Source organism: Bubalus kerabau, chromosome 4 (assembly GCF_029407905.1).
Source record: "Bubalus kerabau isolate K-KA32 ecotype Philippines breed swamp buffalo chromosome 4, PCC_UOA_SB_1v2, whole genome shotgun sequence".
NCBI classification, from domain to species: Eukaryota; Metazoa; Chordata; class Mammalia; order Artiodactyla; family Bovidae; genus Bubalus; species Bubalus kerabau.
Window position 1 is genome coordinate 169,920,562 of NC_073627.1, and position 21,903 is coordinate 169,942,464.

Genomic DNA, 21,903 nt, shown 5'->3' on the forward strand with positions numbered 1-21,903 from the left:
GGCTTAAATATCTCCTTAGCTAAAACTTCTCTAAGCAATAAAACCTGGTAAGGTGAGCCTCTTATGCAGTCAAATGCTCTACACCTGAGTTCTACCCATCAGGTGAGTCTCTTATGCTTTCCACCCTTGAGCACCTAACACAGAAACTTATTAACTTTTCTGCCTCTCCTACTGGACTGGCTACCATTCAAGGACAATTGTTTGTTCTGGAAATCTTGCTGTGTGAAATAGGGCCTTGGTGATAATTGGCTGAATGAGTAAATGGAAAAATGAAATACATTTTTTCCAATTTATTTTCATGAGGTCATTTTATAGTGGCTTGTGAGTGAAGTAAGGGAAATTATTCTTGGCCTCATTACTTGACTACGTGGACTAAAATATTTGATGGTAAATGCATATACTTCGGTGTTTCCTTCCACTAAGTGGCTCAGTGGTAAAGAATCTGCCTGCCAAGCAGGAGACATGGGTTCAATCCCTGAGTCAGGAAGATCCCCTGGAGGAGGAAATGGCAACCCACTCTAGTATTCTTGCCTGGAGAATCCCATGGACAGAGGAGCCTGGCGGGCTGCAGCCCACAGGGTCGCAAAAGAGTTGGACACAACTTATCGACTACAAAACAACAATGCACAGACTTCAGCATATGCTCCCTTTTAACACATTTTAATTTTAATTTACTATTAAAATGTTTTGTACTGAAATCAGTCTTTGCTACTGAGAAGATTAAGAGCTGATTCTTGCTTTGATGTATTATGATGAGTCAAAATACAAGGCAACTGCAAAATCAACTTCAATGTATTTTCTTTTCCTCCTTTTTGAAAGCAGAGTAAGAAGGAATTGCACTAACAAAAATTATTTCCTGGTTGAATTTTACTTTCATTTTTTAACTCTCCCATATATTCCTAAACATTGACAATGAAAAGGTCGAAAAGGAAACCAATCAACACTTTCACACACAGGAAAGAACAGAAAAGATAATGACATTGTTCAAATGACAGATTAGTAGTATGGGTGATCTGTAACTTTCTTGCTACCTTTAAATTCTATAATTTTATGACTTCTCAATTGTACTATGTAAAAATGTGTAGATTTCAATCCATCCTATATACAGTAGGGACTCACCTAGAAATGTCTGTAAAATGCTCTATCATGACAGAAATAATTAATGAAAAAGTTCACATCTGACTTTAGTCATAATAAAAGGTAAATTCCTTGCATACAGTAGTACTTATGAAATATTAAAAGAATAAATCTATCAATTGGTCAACAAATACTATTAATAAATGGTTTGTGTATTAAAATCCTGTCTCTGCTGCCCTCCAGTGGCTCAATGACTTAACTCTGAAAGACTTCTATTTCCAGATCATTATTTGAGGGGTATGAATGTTCAGGTTTGGAAGCTTGGCAGTTTTCTTGGGCAGTTTTGCATCTGTTCTCTGAGATACCACCTTGGTGCATCAAGACTAAAGCCCCAAGACCAAATACATGATCCATCTCCTCCTATTTACAGAAGGCTTAATTTTAGCAATAATAACAGATGTTATCAATATGTAGTAACATTTGTACATTCATAGATTATATAGATTTTTCATTTGTAATCACATAAAACTCCCCATAAGAAATAGTGGTGGACTTCTCTGGTAGTTCAGTGGCTAAGGTTCTGTTCCCCCAATGTAGGGGGCCTGGATTCTATCCCTGGTCAGGAAAGTAGATCCCAAATGCCTCAACTAAAGATCCTGCACGCCACAATAAAAATCAAAAACCCTGTGTGCCACAACTAAGACCCAGCACAGTCAAATAAATGAATTTTTAAAAACGACAACAGTAATTGCAGCTGTTTTATTAATATTAGAAATAGCTCTGGCCTTCCGCTGGTACGAAAAGTGGGTGGTAGTGTTATATGCTTTTAGGCATGAGGGTTTAAAGAAATGATACATGCTAAAAGCAGCCTGGGATGCTAAACTTACATGCAATCTAAGAGTAGTGCCATATATAAAAATGTTAACTTAGCAAATACTATCACAAATATCAGTTTTGCAATCGGGTGAGCTATAGAAGTGAATTTTTGTATTGTCTTGGCCTGTGAGAATTACATCCTAGAGTAGGTGCAAGAGAAAACCTTTTTGTTTCCAAAAAAAAAAAAGAATTTTTTGACATTGGCTGTGAGCTAACTGCCAGATCGCCTGTGCTTCAGGCCTTGTCCTGGAGTTTTAGATAATGATCTCCAACGAATCTTTAAATGTTTACCTTCTTTTGTTATTATAGTTCTTCTGGAATTTCCTTTCAGTTTTAACCAAGGAAGTGTCTAAATTCCTTCCTAGTCTGCCACCATGTCTCTAGGTGATGTGATTCTTTATTTATTTATTTTTTTTGTTCACCTACCATCTATCATCTTGAATAATAGTCTCTTAAACGTTCTTGGTTTTTTTGGCTTTCATTCACTGACCATTTATTATATTATTTTTAAAATTAATTTTTATTGGAACATAGTTGCTTTATAATGTGTTAGTTTCTACTGACAGGAAAGTGAATCGTGAATATATATATATTTCTCCTCTTTTTTGGATTTCCTTACCATTTAGTTCACCACAGAGCATTGAGGAGAGCTCCCTGTGCTACATGGTATTTTCTCATCAGTTATTTATTTTATACATAGTATCAATAGTGTATATATCAATCCGAATCTCCCATTTCATCCCACCCTGCCTTACCCCCTTGGTATGTATGTCCCATTTATCTTTCATAATAATATTTGTGTTTTTCTTAGTTCAGTTCAGTTCAGTCGCTCAGTCGTGTCTGACTCTTTGTGACCCCATGGACTGCAGCACACCAGGCTTACTTGTCCATCACCAACTCCCAGAGTCTGCTCAAACTCATGTTTTCCTTAGTTTCAATTACATTATTAATTTTTCTTAGTATCAACTACATTATTAGAATTTTGTGTATTTTATTAATGTTTTAATAAGCTCTTGGGGTTATTTAACATTTGTATAATTTTTCTACTTTTTCAGTTCAGTTCAGTTCAGTCGCTCAGTCGTGTCCAACTCTTTGTGACCCCATGAATCACAGCACGCCAGGCCTCCCTGTCCATCACCAACTCCCAGAGTTCACTCAGACTCACGTCCACCGAGTCAACAATGCCATCCAGCCATCTCATCCTCTGTCGGCCCCTTCTCCGCTTGCCCCCAATTCCTCCCAGCATCACAGTGTTTTCCAATGAGTCAACTCTTCGCATGAGGTGGCCAAAGTACTGGAGTTTCAGCTTTAGCATCAGTCCTTCCAAAGAAATCCCAGGGCTGATCTCCTTCAGAATGGACTGGTTGGATCTCCCTGCAGTCCAAGGGACTCTCAAGAGTCTTCTCCAACACCAGAGTTCAAAAGCATCAATTCTTTGGCGCTCAGCCTTCTTCACAGTCCAACTCTCACATCCATACATGAGCACAGGAAAAACCATAGCCTTGACTAGATGGACCTTTGTTGGCAAAGTAATGTCTCTGCTTTTGAATATGCTATTTACTTCACAGTAATTTTGCAACTTGTTTTCAGTTAATAATATATTGGGAATATTATAAAAGAAAAATTATTTTTAAAACTAAATCCTAAGAGAATAATTTTCTCACCAAAGCATTTTTATAACAGTGAAGCATTTAAAAAGAATATGTAAACTGAAATAAATGTCCATCAAAGGAGATGCATTATATAAATTCAATATCATAAAATGAAATAATATTCACTAATTAAAATTATGTTTTATTTAAGTATTCATTTGCTTGTTACAAGTCTATATGCATACACCTGTGATATATGCGCATACATACACATATTCTGTATGCATACACAATCAGATAATAAACGTATCTACCACCTCCAAAAAAAAATAATAAATAAAATAAAATAAAATTACATTTTGTGAGTTAAAATTTTAAAGTATTTTAAAGTATTTTTTTGCACTTTACAAATGGATATGCATGGGGTATTGTGTGTATGTTTTATGTGTTACGTATACACACACATACATGTCTGAAAGAATATTACCTAAGTTACTAACAGTGATTTCATTTATTTTTAATTGGAGGATAATTGCTTTACAATATTGTGCTGCTGCTGCTGCTGCTGCTGCTAAGTCGTTTCAGTTGTGTTCAACTCTGTGTGACCCCATAGATGGCAGCCGACCAGGCTCCCCCGTCCCTGGGATTCTCCAGGCAAGAACACTGGAGTGGGTTGCCATTTCCTCCTCCAATGCATGAAAGTGAAGTCGCTCAGTCGTGTCCGAGTCTTCGCAACCCCATGGACTGCAGCCTACCAGGCTCCTCCATCCATGGGATTTTCCAGGCAAGAGTACTGGAGTGGGAAGCCATTGCCTTCTCCGAATATTGTGCTAGTTTCTGCCATACATCAACATGAATCAGCCATAGATATACTTATGTCCCCTTCTTCTTGAACCTCCCTCCCACCTTACATCCCATCCCAACCCCTCTAGGTTGTCACAGAGCACCGGGTGTGAGCTCCCTGTATCCTACAGCAAATTTCTGTTGGCTATCTATTTTACCAACCTAGATAGCATTTTAAAAAGCAGAGACATTACTTTGTCAACAAAGGTCCATCTAGTCAAGGCTACGGTTTTTCCAGTAGTCATGTATGGATGTGAGAATTGGACTATAAAGAAAGCTGAGCACCAAATAATTAATGCTTTTGAACTGTGGTGTTGGAGAAGACTCTTGAGAGTCCCTTGGACTGCGGTGTTGGAGAGTCGCTTGGACTGCAAGGAGATCCAACCAGTCCATCCTAAAGGAGATCAGTCCTGGGTGTTCATTGGAAGGACTGATGCTAAAGCTGAAACTCCAATACTTTAGCCAGCTGATGCAAAGAGCTGACTCATTTGAAAAGACCCTGATGCTGAGAAAGATTGAAGGCAGGAGGAGAAGGGGCCAACAGAGGATGAGATGGCTGGATGGCATCACCAACTCAATGGACATGGGTTTGGGTGGACTCCAGGAGTTGGTGCTGGACAGGGAGGCCTGGTGTGCTGTGGTTCATGGGATGCAAAGAGTCGGACACAACTGAGCGACTGAATTGAATGTATATGTCCCAAGGTTACTTTTTCAATGTATCCCTCCTTCTCCTTCCCCCACTGTGTCCACAAGTCTGTTCCCTGACTACATCTCCAGTGCTGCCCTGCAAATAGGTTCATCAATCCTATCTTTCTAGATTCCATATACATGCGTTAATATACGATATTTGTTTTTCTCTTTCTGATTTACTTCACTCTGTATAATAGGTTCTTGGTTCATCCACCTCATTAGAACCGACTCAGCTGCATTCCTTTTTATGGCTGAGTAATATTGCATTGTATGTATGTGCCACAACTTCTCTATCCATTCATCTGTCAGTGGACATTCAGGTTGCCTCCATATCCGAGCCTCTGCAAACAATGCTGCAGTGAACACTGAGGTACACGCATCTCTTTCAATTCTGGTTTCCTCCGAGTAAACCTTCTATCAGTTAACCCAGTAGCGGGATTGACTGATGTGATTTTATCTGTGGTGTGGTTGTTATTATCTTAATCTAGAACCAAAAATATCCCAACTTTCATGATTTGTCATGAGGCCTTTAACCGAATTCAATTATGCCTTAAAGTTCAAATTGTATTATACTTTAATATGATTTCCTGAACACAAAACTGTTATGGAGATTACATACACAAAAGAAAAAAAAACTGGGATGTTTTTCATTCTTATTGCAACAGAAGTGAACCAAGAACACAGTGAGAAATTATTTTAAGCCAAGTTTGTGGTACTCTTGTTATGGCAGCCCTAGGAAACTAGCATTCTTTAGGAAATTATCCATTTTATCAAGGCTTTAACATTTTACTTGTATAGAAGTCTATATATAAAACGGTCTCTTATGATTTGTAATTCCTTCTGCTTCAATTTTGTTTTCACTCCATTCTTTTTTGCCTTTTACTTTCTAAGTTAGAGGTATTTTGTCTATTTTATTTCACCTCAAAATAAGGATTTTGTTTGTGAATTAGAGATATTATTTTCCACTCTGAACCTCAATAATTCCTGTTTTACCTTTCCTATGTCTCTGATTAGGGCTTCCCTCGTAGCTCAGTCGGTAAGGAATCTGCCTGCAGTGCAGGAGACATGGGTTCCATCCCTGGGTTGGGAAGATCCCCTGAAGAAGGAAATGGCAACCCACTCCAGTATCCTTGCCTGGAAAATCTCATGGACAGAAGAGCCTGGTGGGCTGCAGTCCATGGGGTTGTAAAGAGTTGGGCACGACTGAGCGACTAACATTTACTTACTAACACTTACTTTTATCTCCTTGGTTTATTTTTGTTGTTTACCTTTATTTTTTTCTTGTTTTTGCTTTACTTTGTTCTTGCATTTTGAGCTGGCTATTTAGCTCACTTATCCTCATTCTTTTATTTTTATTCCTAAACATGTTTAAGGCTTGAGTTTTCCTCTCACCAGTACTTTAAATATCTTCAACAGATTCTGATATATAGTGTTTTCATTGCTACTGGTTTTCATTAATTCTGTAATTTCAGTTTGTTTTTCCCTTTTGACCCATTAAGCAGAACTCGTTTAACAGTAGGCTTTTCAATTGCCAGTTGGACATACATCTATTTATTTATTTATCATTAATAATTTTTCAGCAGATTTTGGCAATTTGAGCTCTGGTTCCTCTGCATTTTCTAAAACCATCTTGAACATCTGGAAGTTCATGGTTCACGTATTGCTGAACCCTGGCTTGGAGAATTTTGAGCATGACTTTACTAGCGTGTGAGATGAATGCAATTGTATGGTAATTTGAGCATTCTTTGGCATTGCCTTTCTTTGGGATTGGAATGAAAACTGACCTTTTCCAGTCCTGTGGCCACTGCTGAGTTTTCCAAATTTGCTGGCATATTGAGTGCAGCACTTTCACAGCATCATCTTTCAGGATTTGAAATAGCTCAACTGGAATTCCATCACCTCCACTAGCTTTGTTCATAGTGATGCTTCCTAAGGCCCACTTGACTTCACATTCCAGGATGTCTGGCTCTAGGTAACTGATTACACCATCCTGATTATCTGGATCATGAAGATCTTTTTTGTACAGTTCTTATGTGTATTCTTGTCACCTCTTCTTAATATCTTCTGCTTCTATTAGGTCCATACCATTTCCGTCCTTTATTGAGCCCATCTTTGCGTGAAATGTTCCCTTGGTATCTCTAATTTTCTTGACGAGATCTCTAGTCTTTCCCATTCTATTGTTTTCATCTATTTCTTTGCACTGATTGCTGAAGAAGGCTTTCTTATTTCTCCTTGCTATTCTTTGGAACTCTGCATTCAAAGGGGTATATTATAAGATTCTTAATTCAAAAGTATCTTCTTCAGTCTGTCTAGCAAAATAGAACTTTCTAGATGGTTTTCATTTTTCTATAGGGGGTAAAGAGAATGATTATGTGCTCTTTGATATTTTAATTTCCTGTTGTCTTCTAAGATCTTAAATTTCCCTCTTGCATCTTTTTCTCATTTATTCTGAATTTTCCAGGATGTTTTCCCCATCTGTTTAACCCCTATATCTCCCCAAACTTACCTTTTTCTAATTGCCTCCTTGGATCCTCTGTACATCTCTCAGTCCCTTCCATGAGGTCAGTACTCCTTTTTAGGTGTGGTTTTCTTTTTCTAGAAGTAATTTCTAGATTAACCTTAAGCCCACTGCCAGTTTCTGTTTTCTCACTTTCAAGCTTTAATAGAACTGCTTTGGCTCTCCATTGACACTTCTATAAGGAGTGTGAGCAGTCATTGGTATTTTGTTTTTTATTTTTCTAGTTTTACAAGTGATTGAAAGTTTGGACATTCTCTACTACTAGAGTTTGTATAGTTTTATTTCTTCTTGTTGTTCTGACTTTAAGAGGATATGTTGAGAGATATGAATTTACATCATTGCCATTGCCTTCAGTTTAGTTCAGTTGAGTCGCTCAGTCGTGTCTCTTTTGTGACCCCCATGGACCACAGCATATCAGGCCTCCCTGTCCATCACCAACTCCTGAAGTTTACCCAAACTCATGTCCATTGAGTCAGTGATGCCATCCAACCATTTCATCCTCTGTTGTCCCCTTCTCCCGCCTTCAGTCTTTCCCAGCATCAGGGTCTTTTTAAATGAGTCAGTTCTTTGCATCAGGTGGCCAAAGTATGGAGTTTCAGCTTCAACATCAGTCCTTCCAATGAACACCCAGGACGGATCTCCTTTAGGATGGACTGGTTGGATCTCCATGCAGTCCAAGGGACTCTCAAAAGTCTTCCCCAACACTACAGTTCAAAAGCATCAGTTCTTTGGCACTCAGCTTTCTTTATAACTCTCACATTAGCTTCCCTAAATTCTCCCAAGTTTAAGTGGAACATTTTAATATATTACCATCATTAAAAGTAACTTTGTAAATATATATATATATATATATATATTTTAAAGCAAAGCAGAAAAACATCCTGTGAAGTGCATGAGATGCTTCACAGCAGAAGACATCTAAGACTTCTGCTCAAGCCTGTGTACCAAAAAGAGTTGCTATTACGATTCTGGAATCACTACTAATGACCTTTGAGATACCAAAGGAACATGTGGAAATTGCAAGGATACTGCAAGTGGGTAAATCCTGTTGAGATTTTCACAGAATGGACTATGCGAGATAACTATAACAATTTTGACTTTGAGCCCAAGTAGTGAAGGCAATGGCACCCCACTCCAGTACTCTTGCCTGGAAAATCCCATGGACGGAGGAGCCTGGTAGGCTGCAGTCCATGGGGTCGCTAAGAGTTGGACACAACTGAGCGAATTCACTTTCACTTTTCACTTTCATGCATTGGAGAAGGAAATGGCGACCCACTCCAGTGTTCTTGTGACTTAGCAGCAGCAGTAGTGTTCTAGGATGATTCAGAAGGCATTTGGAGTTACTCAGATGAAGCACTAGTTGAACAGGGGTTCATTGTGAAGAAGTACTCTCAGGCTAGCTGCTGCTGCTGAGTCGCTTCAGTCGTGTCCGACTCTGCGCGACCCCATAGACAGCAGCCCACCAGGCTCCCCCGTCCCTGGGATTCTCCAGGCAAGAACACTGGAGTGGGTTGCCATTTCCTTCTCAGGTTAGCTAGACTACTCTTTTTGACAGGATGGGTCAATTTGGGAATAATGTGAATTATAATGAATCTGGAATTGAAAAGACATTTGCCAAATCTTTTATTACACCCTTTCGGGCAAGATGGGAAAATATAGGCTGTATTATAATATCATCTTTTTCTTATTTGCTCTAAACTAGCAGACCTATTTGTGTTAGGTGCTCACTTCACTACAAAAGAGGTCCAACAACACATTTTTTACCCCATTCTAAACAAATTTTCCTTTTTTGTTTCATGTTACTTTACCCCAATTTCTGACCCAATTCATTTTCCCATTTATGACTTTATCATGAGGCTCGGAACTGTGGCTCATTACAATTTGCTGGCTTAGCAGCTACACTTGGCTGGAATTCATATTCTCTCTTTGATTACTGCTATGAAAAGGGATGACTGTAAATTAAAGATGATAAAAGTATAAATAAAATGAAGGAATGAAAGAATGACAGACTCCATAATAAAAATTTTGAAAACTGTTTTTAACAGCACCGGAAATACGCAGCACAAAGTAAATTCCATAAGATTCCCCATATATATTCTTTTTCTTATTTTATGGTGTTTAATTTTGATAACTACCATCTTCCCTGAGTTCTAAACATTTTGTTGTTGTTGTTCTGAGGAAACAGCCCCAAGATGATCAGCAGATGGCACTGCTAACTTGAGGAACTAATTCCTAGATGAATTAAAAATTGGAGATGTGACTTAAAAAAAAACAAACTATTAACAGTCACAATTTTTTTCATTGTACTAGAGTATTGAATAATAATGAGAAAATAAAGTTAAGCAGATGGAAGAAATTTTACAATTAGATAAATAACATATAAAATCACTGTGAATATTTTAGTATATCAGTTCAGTTCAGTCGCTCAGTCGTGTCCGACTCTTTGCAACCCCATGAACCGCAGCACGCCAGGCCTCCCTGTCCATCACCAACTCCCGGAGTTCACCGAAACCCATGTCCATTGAGTCGGTAATGCCATCCAACCATCTTATCCTCTGTCGTCCCCTTCTCCTCCTGCCCTCAATCTTTCCCAGCATCAGGGTCTTTTCAAATGAGTCAGCTCTTCGCATGAGGTGGCCAAAGTATTGGAGTTTCTGCTTCAACATCAGTCCTTCCAATGAACAGCTAGGACTGATCTCCTTTAGGATGGACTGGTTGGATCGTCTTGCGGCCAGGTTTTATAGTCACATGTTAAACAAAAATGGAATATATCCTGCAAAACCTTAGTGACTAGGTTTGTTTTTTTTTTTAATGAACAAGGTATTTTAAACAAATTGTTATGTCATCTTTCTCAGCAACATGATGTTTTACGCCTGTAAAACTATAGCATAATTTAGTTAACTAATAACATGTCTGCTATTTGGGTTATTTCCAATTTCTGGTTCTCATAAATGACACTGCTGTGAACATCCTTGTGCCTGATACCGTGGTCACAAACATTACAACAGAATTGTCTCCCCAGTTTTTAGAAGTAGAACTTCTGTTTCAAAATATATCTACATTTTTAAGGTATTGTTTTCAAATCGGTCACAAGAAAGGCTATACTAGTTTACACTCTCCTTTGTGCTTTATTTATATACACTGAATATTATATTAAAAAGCCTTGGTGGACTTCCTTGGTAGTCCAGTGATTAAGAAGCTGCCTGCCAAAGCAAGGGACATGGGTTCAATCCCCGGTCCAGGAAGATTCCACAGGCCACAGGGCAACTAAGCCCACATGCCCTAGAGCTCACGATCCACGAGAAAAGAAGCCACTGCAGTGAGAAGCCTCCACGCTGCAGCTAGAAAGGATCCCCAGCTGGCCACAACCAGAGAAGGTTCACATGTAGCAGTGAAGACCCAGCACGGCCAAAAATAATACGATAAATTAAATAAGTAAAGCCAACTCTATTTTTTAAAAATGCATTTGCTTCAAAATAGGTACAAAAATACCCACTCCAGTGTTCTTGCCTGGAGAATCCCAGGGACGGGGGAGCCTGATCGGTTGCCGTCGATGGAGTCGCACAGAGTCGGACACGACTGAAGAGACTTAGCAGCAGCAGCAGCAGGTACAAAAATTAACTTTAAAAAGTGTCTTGTATTAAATATTTTCTAACTTTCAATAGGCTTATTATCTGCTTGATTTTTAGAAAATTCATATTCAAGTCTTTTACACCTTTTGGAAAATAGAATAATCATGATTTCTCTGCTTAATTTGTAAGCAGTCTGTTTATATTAGAGCTTCCCTGATAGTTCCGTTGGTAAAGAATCCGCCTGCAATGCAGGAGACCCCAGTTCGATTCCTGGGTTGGGAAGATCCCCTGGAGGAGGGAAAGGCTACCCCCTCCAGTATTCTGGCCTGGGGAATTCAGGCCAGAATATACAGTTCATGGGGTTGCAAAGAGTCAAACATGACTGAGTGACTTTCACTTTTGTGTATATATTAAGGTTATCATTGCCACTAAATATCTCAGTACCATTAGCTCAAGAGTTATTTAAGAAAGCATCATTTTACTTTAGAAAATATATTTATCTGCAAAATTTATTAAATTTTGTGAGTATTGTTTTATAATTAATTTTAATAAATATCCCCAGGGGTTATGAAAAGGGCTGGTCTATAATTGTATATTTTGCAGTCCTGTTATAGTTCTCTTATTCTCTATATAATGCTATTTATTTTTGACTACTTGATTTCTCATGGAGAAGAGAGGCCAAAATTTTCAACAGTTATGTTTCTCTTCAGTTATATTTGTTTTTTCTTTATATATTATATCATTATATTATTATTTGATACATTAAAGTTAATAACTCATACTTTTAGTTTTGCATGGATTTTGCAAGCTGAAAAGGATTTTGCATTTCAGCTTAAAGTCTTTTACCTATTTCAATTGTTTCTTTAAAAAAGCTCTCAAATTATACTTAGTATACCCAATTAATACATCAATTGGTACATTATTAATGTATTAGTTAAGAGATGCTTCTAAAGTGGTAGAAACTTTTGATCTTTTCAGTAGCTTTAAACATTTTACTCATAATGTCTCCTAAGTTTTTTCAATGGCTTCTTCAAACTGTCCCGCAGGTCTTGGGCTTCCCAGGTGGTGCTAGTGGTCAAAACTCCAGAGGAGGGCATGGCAACCCATTCCAGTATTCTTTGTCCTGGAGAATCCCCATGGACAAAGGAGCCTGGGGGGGCTACAGTCCACAGTGTCACAAAGAGTCAGACATGACTGAAGTGACTTATCACACACATGCATTATAAATTAATAGAATTTTAATTCCATAATATAAATGCTATAAAAGAGGATGTGTCTCTTAAGCACTTCATGTTTAGGGAGCTGCCTAGTTGCAATAGAATAGTTCTCATGTAATTCAATGGATTTTTAAAAATAATCGTATTCACTTAATGACAGAGTTTTCAGGATAGGTGTATTTACTCATCAAAACATCTCCATGAAGCAGATATTATTATTATTATTACTTCTACTACAACATTTTAGGAATGAAGACCAGCAAGATTAAGTTATTGCCCACAGTAACACAGCCAGGATCCAAACCCACACAGCAAAAACATCTGAGCTTGTGGTTTTAATTCCACAACCAAGCCAGAGAGAGAGGCCTGTGAATAGAAACTTAATGTGCTGATTTTATTTAAGACTCTGTAAGACAACGGTGTGTGGCACAGCATCGCTGGCACCTGGTGGCTGGGGTGCCCAGTGGCAGCACTTGGCTACCTCAGTGAAGACTGTTTCCACAGGTTGGGGAGTATTAGGAGACAGTCCCTCAGGCAGGCCTAGCGACATTATTACAGAGGGCAATAGAAACAGCGACAGTGATGAGGGGCACTGACGACAGGCTGAGCAAGGTGCTGACCCAGGAAGCTGGGGCAAGACAGGAAGATAATCGCAAAGGAGCAGGTCTAGCCTCAGCTGGGAATTCAAGCACACACACTGTCCCCTGGGGACTTCCGATGAACACGATAGATTCCAGAAAGGACCTGATGCCACAGGAGGGGGTGAAGTTGAAAGCAGAAGATTTTGCTTATTTCTTGACAAATTGTCCTACTTCTAGCTGTCTGCTGCTTTGATCTCCTTGCTTTTCAAGGGACTCTCAGGAGTCTTTGCCAGCACCACAGTTTGAAAGCATCAAGGAGATCAAACCAGTCAATTTTAGAGGAAATCAACCCTGAATACTCTTTGGAAGGACTGACGCTAAAACTCCAATGCTTTGGCCACTGATGTGAACAGCTGACTCATTGTGAAAAGACCCTGATTCTGGGAAAGATTGAGGGCGGGGAGAGAAGGGGGTGACAGAGGATGAGATGGTTGGATGGCATCACTGACTTGATGGACAGGAGTCTGAGCCAACTCCAGAAGATGGTGAAGGATAGAGAAGCCTGGCGTGCTGCAGTCCATGGGGTTGTGAAGAGTTGGACACAACTTGGTGACTGAACAACAACCTGTCTGCTAGTATGGCCTAGAAAATATAGGACTCTACTGTGGGGATGGGGAGAAGCTTTATTGACAAAGCAAAGGCAGTATAATCTACTTGGCAGGAGTTACATTTGCAAAAATCAAAAGACTGGTGTACACAGCCATAGTTCATACATGACCTGCAATGCTTTGTGATGGCTTAGATCCAGTTATCCTGATCCTATAAGTCTTTTCACTAAAGCATCTGCAAATGATAAAAATAGCGCTTGGAACATAGCTGACACAGGATTTAAAAAAATCACCCATGGGACTTCCCTGGTGGTCCAGTGGTTAGGAGTCTACCTGCCAATGCAGGGGTAGTGTTAGTTACTCAGTCATGTCTGACTCTTTGTGACCCCACGGACTATAGCCTGCCAGGCTCCTCTGTCCGTGGAATTCTCCAGGCAAGGATACTGGAATGGGTTGCCGTTTTCTTCTCCAGAGGTTCTTCCCTACCCAGGGATTGAACCCAGGTCTCCTGCATTGCAGGCGGATTCTTTACCATCTGAGGCACCAGGAAAGCCCCAGTGCAGGGGACACAGGTTCAGATCCTGATCTGGGAAGATTCCACATGCCACTGGGCAACTAACCCCATGTGCCATAGCTGTGAGCCCTCGAGCTCATGCTCTGCGACGGGAAGCGACTACAATGAGAAGCCCACACACCACAACTAGAAAGCTGCCCAAGCATGGCTATGAAGACCCAGCACAGCCGAAAATAAAACAACATTTTTAAAAAATTTAAAAAAGAATCACCCATGGGTTGCACACCATAGTGTTTTTCATGAGTGATTACTAAACTAGTCAGAGTGGATATCTATCATTTCACCTGCAGAGCTGAAGCCCTGGGTGATCTTAGGGAAAGCATACACCCGAGAGTCTTGGTACAGACACCTCTGGTGACCACAAACTTCCCATATTTCAAGCAACACTGACCCTCAACCAAAAATAAGTGTCTCTCTTAGGGGTGAAATTAGTGACCAATGGACTGAAAGATTTTTGAATTTTGATGATAACGAAATGAAATTCTGTTAGAGTAACTAGCCAAAACCAAAATAAAACAGGTGACTTTCAATGGCACAAAAATTAGATTTGCCTCAAACTTCTATGTAATATTAGATGCCAGACAACACTGAAGAAAAGTCTACACTCAGATCCACTGCCTTTCACCTGTGGAGACTTCAATAGATACTCTCTGATTATACAAACTTCAGCAAACTCATCTACTATTGAATGTGTTTCATCTACTACTTGAAAAGAAAAATATTTCACTCAACATAAAAATGAATCAAAATTCACAAGATGATTTTGAGACACAGAACTGAAAAACCCATGAATACTATATAGAATTGCCTAGAGTGTTATGAACATAGCTACAAAGATGGGTATAAATGTGAAAATTATTTATTAATTTATACATGCAGATGTATATTTAAAAGCAATACAGCAGAAATTAACATTATAGATGAATTATATTTCAATAAAATAAATTCTTAAAAAAGGTAACACAAAATTATGGTGAGGAATTTAGGTAGTCAAAAAAGTAGAGAGAAAAAAATTATTTGTAATTCTATTTATGAAAAAAAAAATCTTAACAGAATATTTCCTCCAGCTAGGGATATGCATGTTGCAAACCATACTATAAGTAAGTTTTATTCTTACATTTGACAATTTAATAGATAAAATATAATAGTCTGAATTTCTAAAAATATAATTTTTAATACTTCTACATAGTATTATATTCTACTGAAATCCCATAATTTCAAAAGATTTTCCTTTGGGAGCCATTAGATCATAAAGTGATGTAAATGTCTTTTCATCTCTGCATTGGATAGAGTCCTTAAAACGAAATTTAGTGAGTTAAAAGATATTATCTTTATAAAGTTCTTGATAAAAATTTACAATTAAGGGATTCCCTGGTGGCTCAGTGGGAAAGACTCTGCCTGCCAATGCAGAGGACAAGGGTTTAAACCCTGATCTGGGAAGATCCCACATGCTCTGGAGCAGCTGGGCCCATGTACCACAACTACTGAGCCTATGCTCTAGAGCCCAGGTGCTGCAATTATTGAAGCCCTAGAGCCTGGGCTCTGCAACAAGAGAAGCCATCGCAATAAGACTGCACAGCATAACTAGAGATAGCCCCCGCAGGCCCCAACTAGAGAAAAGCCTGGACAGCAACAAACACCCAGCACAGCCAAAAATAAATAGAGAAAAAATTAAAAAATCCTAATTAATTTATACAACCAGCATTTGTGTAGGAAAGTATTGGTCTCACCATGTCATCAATAACAATGATTATCTTTAGAAAGTTTAACTTCCCAATTAGGAAGGCATGTGTGTGTGCAAAGTCACTTCAATCATGTCCGACTCTTTGAGACCCCATGGACTGTAGCCTACCCAGCTCCTATGTCCATGGGATTCTCTGAGGAAGAATACTGGAATGGACTGCCATGCATTCTTGCCTCGAGAATCCCATGGACAGAGGAGCCTGGGGGCAACATAGCATCGAAAAAGAGTCAGACACAACTAAAGTGATTTAGCATGCACGTCCACCTTATAGCTTTCACGGAAACTCAGACTGGGACATTTTCCTTGGGTAAATGTGATCGGCCAAGGAGTCAGGCAGTAAATGTTCTGTCTTGATATGTTATCTCAGCACACTTGTCTATATCCCGACTGCACACACCCGTCAACCAACGAGACCCACTTTTACCAGCCCATCCACTGCTCTTTCCAGCCCTGAGCTAATGTCCTATCATTGCACGATCCACCAGATAGACTGAAGTAAAGCAAGTTAGGGTTTGGGTGGGAGTACAGCAAAGGAGATCAAGCCAGTTCACCCTAAAGGAAATCAACCCTGAATATTCACTGGAAGGACTGATGCTGAAACTGAAGCTCCAATACTTTAGCCACCTGATGTGAAGAGTTGACTCACTGGAAAAGACCCTAATGTTGGGAAAGATGGAGGGCAGGAGAAGAGGGTGACAGAGGATGAGGTGGTTGGATGGCATCATGGACTCAATGGACATGAGTCTGAGCAAATTCTGGGAGAAACTGATGGCCAGGGCAGCCTTGTGTGCTACATTCCATGGGGTCACAAAGAGTCGGACACGACTGAGCGACTGAACAACAACAACTGTGTATTACATGCTGCCCGTTGACCAACATTCTCCTTCAATTTGCGATTTAGAAATGGGGAACCAATTCTTACTGGTACATTTGATTTAATGCTTTGATGAGATAAGCCTTAATAATATCAGGAATTAAGTCATTTTTGCAGTCACCGGCTGCTGATTGGTACCAAGTCATGGCTTGTACTTTATCATCACCATACCAACTGCACAGAAGCTGATGGATCCTGTTTTTCTCTCCAAGGTGGAATGATAACTCTAAGAAACTTTATATACACATTAACATTTACTATTTACATTTCTTTGAATACTAATTAGTTTGAGAATTTTCATGTTATTCAGTTCAGTTCAGTCGCTCAGTCGTGTCCGACTCTTTGTGACCCCATGAATCGCAGCACACCAGGCCTCCCTGTCCATCACCAACTCCTGGAGTCCACCCAAACCCATGTCCATCAAGTCAGTGATGCCATCCAGCCGTCTCATCCTCTGTCGTCCCTTTCTTCTCCTGCCCCCAATCCCTCCCAGCGTCAGGGTCTTTTCCAATGAGTCAACTCTTCGCATGAGGTAGCCAAAGTACTGGAGTTTCAGCTTTAGCATCAGTCCTTCCAATGAACACCCAGGACTGATCTCCTTTAGGATGGACTGGTTGGATCTCCTTGCAGTCCAAGCGACTCTCCAACACCACAGTCCAAGGGACTCTCCAACACCATAGTTCAAAAGCATCAATTCTTCGGCACTCAGCCTTCTTCACAGTCCAACTCTCACATCCATACATGACCACTGGAAAAACCATAGCCTTGACTAGACGGACCTTTGTTGGCAAAGTAATGCCTCTGCTTTTGAATATGCTATCTAGGTTGGTCATAACTTTCCTTCCAAGGAGTAAGCGTCTTTTAATTTCATGGCTGTAGTCACCATCTGCAGTGATTTTGGAGCCCCCAAAAATGAAGTCTGACACTGTTTCCACTGTTTCCCCATCTATTTCCCATGAAGTGATGGGACCAGATGCCATGATCTTAGTTTTCTGAATGTTGAGCTTTAAGCCAACTTTTTCACTCTCCTCTTTCACTTTCATCAAGAGGCTTTTTAGTTCCTCTTCACTTTCTGCCATAAGGGTGATGTCATCTGCATATTTGAGGTTATTGATATTTCTCCCAGCAATCTTGATTCCAGCTTGTGCTTCTTCCAGCCCAGCATTTCTCATGATGTACTCTGCGTAGAAGTTAAATTAGTAGGGTGACAATATACAGCCTTGACGTACTCCTTTTCCTATTTGGAACCAGTCTGTTGTTCCATGTCCAGTTCTAACTGTTGCTTCCTGACCTGCATATAGGTTTCTCAAGAGGCAGGTCAGTTGGTCTGGTATCCCCATCTCTTGAAGAATTTTCCACAGTTTATTGTGATCCACACAGTCAAAGGCTTTGGCATAGTCAATAAAGCAGAAATAGATGTTTTTCTGGAATTCTCTTGCTTTTTCGATGATCCAGCGGATGTTGGCAATTGATCTCTGGTTCCTCTGCCTTTTCTAAAACCAGCTTGAACATCTGGAAGTTCATGGTTCACGTATTGCTGACGCCTGGCTTGGAGAATTTTGAGCATGACTTTACCAGCGTGTGAGATGAGTGCAAATGTGTATGTTATTCATGTTATTAGGTCTTTGTAGTTCTACAACTTATGTCCTTTGTTGAACTTTATGTTAGAAACTTTTTCTTTTTAGTTTATATGAGCTCTTTGGGAATGAGTAATCAACTGCAAGTTCTGTAACATATATTTACCTTAATTTATCTTAGGTAGAGAATGGTCCTATCTCACTCCTGATATCTATAATGAATTCTATGTGCATTAGATTCCTGGACATATTCTGATCTTGCTATCACTTTTTCCTAAGAGAGAAGCAGGATCATGATCCACTTGATGAGTTTGGGAGCTAAATCTATGCATACATAGCTCAGTACTGTTTTCAAAGGGTTTCCCTGGTGGCTCAGCAGTAAAGAATCTGCCTGCCAATGCAGGAAATGTGGGTTTGATCCCTGAGTCAGGAAGATCTCCTGGAGAAAGAAATGCAACCCACTCCAGTATTCTTGCCTGGGGAATCCCATGGATAGAGGAACCTGGCAGGCTATAGTTCACAGAGTCCCAAAAGAGTTGGACTCGACTTAGTGACTAAACAGCAACCCCTTTCAAGTCTTTTCTAATTTGAGAGCAAACATCCCCCCCACTGAGACAAAAGGAACAGCTTCTTTTCTGCTTTCTCACACTGTAGGTTCAACAGGTGCAAACCCCAAATGTGAAGACTTGGGTTGCTCCAAGGCTGCCTATGAGTGGACAGGTGGTGGTGATTTAGTTGCTAAGTCATGTCTGACTCTCTTGCGACCCCATGGACTGTAATCTGCCAGGCTCCTCTGTCCATGGGATTTCCCAGGAAAGACTACTGGAGTGGGTTGCCATTTCCTTCTCCAGAGTGGACAGGTACATAAACCAATTCAGGGGCTCTGTGATAGCAAACTCACTTGTCTATTTCCCTCTCTGGCAATACTCTCCAAAATTAGCTTAATAATAATGCGGTATTTGGCCTCAATCTATTGACTCATTTCCTTTATATCTCAACTGGTTCATTTGTTGGGCAGGGAAGAAGGATACTATTTATGAAACTTTGATAACTCCAATAATTTGTTTTTTAATGATGTGGTGTCTTAATAATACAAAGTAGTTTAATTTTTATAAAGTCAAATTTATCGTTGCTTTCCTTTATTCCTTACATTGCTTTTATCCTTAGAAAATCTGTTCCCATGCTAAGATCATTCAGATTTATCTACATTTTCATCCAGCACTTACATAGTTTGGTTTTTTGTTTAAATCTTTACCATATGAGCCATCAGGGAATTTGAAATTATCTTATCAACATGATGTAAAGTGCAGATTTCTTTTCCAAATAATTAAGAAAACAGCCTGGCAGAACATTTTTGAGTAATCCTTTTTATTCACAAAATTGCAATGACCTTATCATATACTAAACTACAAAATATGTATACATGGCCTCACCAACAGCACTATCAGGATCTGGGACCTGCAGGACCAGGGTGTGGTAAGGAGCCGGTGGGTAACTCTAGTGGAACCAAGAGCATTGTGTCAAAGATCAGACCACCTAGACCTGGCAGTCTAGACTCTTGCCAGCAGTGCTGAGACCCAAGGAGGGCCAGGGAGCCCCAGGAACACCAACTCATGTCTCAGATAATGAGCCTATACCCCCACCTTTGAGAGGACTGGGTGCTGGTGGGCACAGCCAATGGCCAACAGCGGCTGCAGCCCATCAGTGGGGGCCGGAAGTACATGGTGAGATGTAAGAACAGCAGCTAAACTCTGCCTAAACTTCTCTCCCCTCCACCAGTGATGGATGAGCACTGAGATGGCCCATCTGCCAGCATCTACCCGAGGTAGCCAAGCTGTTCCTGGCACCTGAGATCTCTTCCATCTTGTGCTGTGATGTGTCCCCCCATACCTGCCTGATGCTCATCAGGGTTCAGCGACTACTACTAATGTACCAGATCATGTAGTGAGGGACTCGCCACTGTCGTTCTAATTCAGGGTCTTTTGGTGTTCCCCACCCCACCAAGGGTCACGGGAGGTGGTAGTGGTGGAGCTGTGTGGTGGGAGCCTGAGTTTCTTTGACATTGCAAGATTGGATTGGTGATCTTTGTTACATGCAATAAAGCAACCAAGGAAAACAATACCCCTCTACACATACATATGCTATGTATACATACATATATTCATCTATCTGTGTGTTTATTACATATTAGTATATGTCATGTCTCCGGATTGTCAATTATATACCCTGTTGATTCTTTTGCCAAAGTTCTATTTTCCAATTATGATAGCTTCATATTTTTTTTATTAGGTAAGGAAGATGGTGAAGGACAGGAAATCTGAGGGATGGTAAAGAACAGGGAAGCCTGGTGTACTGCAATGCTTGGGGTCACAAAGAGTTGGACACGACTGAGAGACTGAACAACAAGGAAAGTTCAACTTTGCACAGTCTCATTGTATGAATACATGTTATAATAAAATGCCATTTTTGACTATCAAATTTGCTAGCAAATGTTAATCTCCTACAATAAACTTTTATTATTTTGTAAGTGTGATATCTACACATTATTCATGCCTGTGAATCAGGCGTGGACTGGACTGTGGTTTGCACGACCAGCTGGCCTGCTCCATGACTGAGAATGGTCTCCACCAGTCACAAACTACATCTGTTTGTGCCTCTGTTTGTTAGACAATCTGGCACCAGGAACAGCTGAGAATAAAGATTGAAAACAGCTTGCTTGATTGATGTGTCTAGAGTTATCTCTAAATCCAAATAAAATGTTAAGTGCTAACAAGAAATCATAAATCAGGCATGTCTCTCTTTGAGCCAGGAGAAGTCTCACTAAAGCTTTTATGACACCCATTTGTGAGAGTCTGGCTTGCATTCAAAAAGAGATTTTAGACCTTCTTCTACACATTAATTAGGTTGCATTTCTAACACAATTAATTAGGTTACATTTCAGTTGAGCTGTGACGTGTAGCGCAGGGCCGAGCATTAAAGTCATGATGATTAAAACTGTTGGAACTAGGGTTGTCCACCAGGTAAGAGGAATACAGCACCAACTAAGAATGCAGAAGGTGGTTGATGCCAAAGGCTATGTTGGGAGAGCAGCTGTGACCCAGGAGATGTGTCCGTGGGCAGTGAGAGGGGCATGAACAATACAGGGTAGCTGAGCAAAAGTCAGTAGGACATCAACCTGGGGGAGACCCCAGTACTGAACCTTCATGAGTAATGACAAAAAGTTTTCAAAGGAACCTGTCTACACTGTAGGTGGGAATGTAAATTGGTACAGCCACTATGGAAAACACTACGCAGGTCCTTCAAAAACCTAAAACTAGAGCTTCCCTATGACCCAGCAATCCCACTCCTAGGCAAACATCCAGACAAAACTATAATTCAAAAAGATACATGTACCCCTCTGTTCATAGCAGCACTATTTACAATAGCCAAGACGTGTGCATGTGTGCTCCGTCCTCAACTGTGTCCAACTCTTTGCAACCCCATTGACTGTAGCCCACCAGGCTCCACTGTACATGGAATTTTCCAGGCAAGAATACTGGAGTGGATTGCTATTTCCTACT

General features: G+C 40.0%; 1 long non-coding RNA gene across 2 annotated transcripts; it reads left to right on the forward strand.

The window, feature by feature from the left end:
• The first annotated feature begins 13 nt into the window (after positions 1-13).
• Positions 14-21,010, forward strand: LOC129650636 (uncharacterized). Of its 2 annotated transcripts, XR_008713905.1 has the most exons (4): positions 33-102; positions 11,077-11,204; positions 18,270-18,366; positions 20,633-21,010. It is a non-coding gene; the product is annotated as an uncharacterized LOC129650636 (long non-coding RNA). The 2 variants fall into 2 exon arrangements; XR_008713904.1 differs by lacking the exon at positions 18,270-18,366 and having other exon boundaries at positions 14-102; positions 20,633-21,006.
• Positions 21,011-21,903: the final 893 nt, after the last annotated feature.